This window comes from Magnolia sinica, chromosome 17, assembly GCF_029962835.1.
Source record: "Magnolia sinica isolate HGM2019 chromosome 17, MsV1, whole genome shotgun sequence".
NCBI classification, from domain to species: domain Eukaryota; kingdom Viridiplantae; phylum Streptophyta; class Magnoliopsida; order Magnoliales; family Magnoliaceae; genus Magnolia; species Magnolia sinica.
In genome coordinates this window covers 64,019,320-64,023,018 of record NC_080589.1, presented here as the reverse complement: position 1 = coordinate 64,023,018, position 3,699 = coordinate 64,019,320, and positions in this window count along the sequence as shown.

The following is a 3,699-nucleotide window of genomic DNA, read 5'->3' as shown; positions in this document are numbered from 1 at the left end:
AATGCACCAAAGGTCACATTATGAATCTTTTGATACATGGGTGTTTTTTAATAATTGGGTCGATTAACTTAGTTCAACGCTATATACTAGAACAATTACTCTTAAAAAGGATCTAAAAACTTTAGAGTATATGCCATGTTTTTGTTTGGATGAACAAAACCAAAGCTTAAGATGAGAAGTCCTCAAGTCCAACCGGTTGGAAGGCAACTTACAGTGATAATTTTCAATTTCTCAATTGAATGCAACATCCCATCCTTCCAATAGGTTGGCCCTATCACGAGGGTCACATGTTACAAACATCAACCCTATCTGCAGATTATCTGGCCCACAACATAGAAAACAATGTTTGTCCACTGATAGGTATCAAAATAAAAATGTGGTCCACTTAATGAGTGGATGTGGCTTATTTTTGGATAGGTTAATCCTCATGGTGGGTTCAACTTATTGATGGATTGGATGTCACACGAACATGAAAAGTTAGAAGTTATTTTGTAATTTGTGGTCTAACAGGCTGGACTCAGGACCTTCCCAAGATAAAGCTGTTGTTATAAAGCTTCCGCTATACAAACACTATGTATTCTCATTGAAATCAGTTTGAGTCATCCAAAACTTACTCGCCTGTCACTGGAGGCGCGCACCACATTTTCGTGCATTATGATTGTGTACCACTCACATGAAACATAATGCAGATGATCCGAACCATCATCCTGTAATCTTAGAAGTGAATTGACCATTGGCCAAAATATTCTTTGATTAAACTATCTTATCCATCTAATAAATGAGCCTTTCCTCCATTAATGGGATTCGCTTTCTAGGACAATCTCAACATACATCACAATGTGTGAGGCCTACAATGATGTGTTCATGACATCCACTCCGTTCATCATATGTGCCCCCTCATGTTCTCCTTGTTGTCCAAAAATCAGGCTGATCCAAATCTTAGGTGGCCTATACGATTAAAACCATCCGTAAAATCTCTAAAATCAAATGGTGTGACCCACTTGAATTTTGGAATGGGTTTTTTTTTGTGTGTGTCCATTTATCCTGTTGGGGCACATCTCGTGAAGATTTGATAGCATATATAAATAGGTTGGGGCCTATTTACAATATGGAAGGTTTTTAATGGTTGGTGTCCCTATCCCAACTGTTCCATGTAGTGTGGCCCACATGGGCTTTTGATCAGCCTAATTTTGGGCGTTAAGGAGAACATGAAAGGGCTTCATATGATGGACGAATTTGATGTCATGCACACATCATGGTGGGCCCTAGGTCGTAGCCTGGTGGATCTGGCATAACTGATTTTTGGTATGTGTTCCTGTACACCTATGGGCCCACTTCGATCACAGTACACCTGACATTTGTGTATGACGATCAGAACCATTCAATTATTTGTGACAACCATGAATGGACCATAGTCTAAAGATTACAATGATCGCAATTTTACAAAAATAGCGTACAAAAACCAATAAAATCTGATAAGCAATTCTTCTTGGACTTTTTTGTATTAAATGGTTAGGATGTTTGATCATTGTCATTTTCATCTATGTTTCACTTAAGGCCTTACAATAAATGAATAGTTTTGAACTATATGTGTACAAATAAACGTGGGAGGATGATATTAGGTGATGAGTCAGAAAGTGAATGATGTCTCTAGCCACCTAATCCATGGTAGTGGGGCCTAGTTTCGTTGATCATGTGGAATTGACCACAAATGGATGATGAAAAACTGTTCTAAATTGGACGATCTTAGCCATAGCATGTTTGCTTCTTGTAATAACCCTAATTCCTGTTGCGATTTACACACAATTGTATACACTTAAACCCTAACATGTGGAACTCACCATTAATCAAGACGAATATCCTCTCTCGTCCATACGTTGGGTGTGTTTGAATTTTGATGACTAAATTATTACAAGGAGGGTAGAATGTAAAGACTTGAAATTTTAGTGTAAATGTCTGCATACATGCACACTTATATCCATCTAAACATTCATGCATAATCCTTCCATTTATTCATGCATTCATACATGCATGCATACATAAAGTATGCAATTTGTAATATGTGTGATTGATTTATTTATAATGTATCGTTGATGGATAATTGTATGGTTTTAGTATATGTATACGTGCACTCTCTTTACTCATACACATAAGATCAACCGTTCATTCATTAAGTATCTCAAATCTAACCGTAAAACATACACTAAACCAACCATTCATACGCCGTATAAGGTATGCGGCCACTCACTTATCCATCTATTTTTCAGGATTGTAGTTTAATCATACAAACCGTTTATCTGACAATCCACCTATCTGATCAACTAAAACCTCATCTTACACATATGTATATATGAAAGTAACCATACATTAATGTTTATATCGATTTAAAATCTTAATTTTTTTATTATTTTACCTATATTTGATCATCTAACCATACATCATACCTGGATATGCCAATTGAGATACAAAAAAATCAAACAAAAATTATTGTGATGATTCTTATATTTCTTTGAATAAATTTATTAGAGTATTTCTTACATTGGAACATGATTTAACAAGTTTTAAAAGTCCACAAGTCATATACATATTTTGGTGGTAAACTTATAATTTTAAAAGATGAGAAAACTATCCATGTATCCATATATACAACTATAAATCCGACGCCTTATATCTTGCAACCGAGTAATCCATTCATAAATTCAACCATACATCGACCTCTTTGTTCATTGAGGTACCACATGGTCCACTTAAATCTTATTTTTAATACACTCCAACTATCCATCCATGTATGGTATAACTCTCTAATATAGTATTTCCTAAACGTGTGTAACATGCCCATTTAGATTTTAACATTTTAAAGAGTTAATAGCATGTACTAAATACTATTAATTTTTAGTAAAATATAAATATATATTAATTAGTAGTAAAGTTAGTGTTAGATTTAAAAAATAAAATGCATGTGACTATCATAAGGGGTCACTAATTTAGACCACTAATCACAATGACCAACTAAACCATTTCAAGTCGTCCAAGTTTTATTATAAGATCAGCTAATCATTCTTTTGTTAACTCAAACCAATAGAATGAAGTAGTTAAATTCATACACAATATCAGCACTGTTCATAGAACTCCTCAACTTGTCATCCGCTACCCAAATTCGTACAACAACCCACCCACCTAATTAGTTATCCATTGTACATTAACGATTATACATGTATACCCATATATACACTACTAGCACGTGAGCAACATGCATATGCACAACCACGCACCACATACATCACTTCATAGACACATGTCATGCATTTATTTTATAATAAATAAAACTAGAAGATGGTGGGTGTTTTACTTACACGAGATACAATTTACAGATAACCGTTTTATTTTATTTTCTTTACATGTATGTATTGCGTATGGTGGGACCTCCATATTATAGATAGGGTGGTGTAAGCACAAGAAGGAAAAGTGTGAGAAAAGATAATAAAAAAAATAAAAATAAAAAAAGGGAAAAAAAGAAGCTCCGTGAAAATTTTGTCAAGGTGGGTGATCCATCCTTAATCTGAAATTTTTATAGTTGTTTTTATTTAAAATTATTTTGATTGTTATAGTTAATTGATTTCAAATTTAAAATTTTTAAGAAATAATTATTTATCATTGATTTTTTTTTTTATTGGCAACATATGTAGAAAAATTACTAAT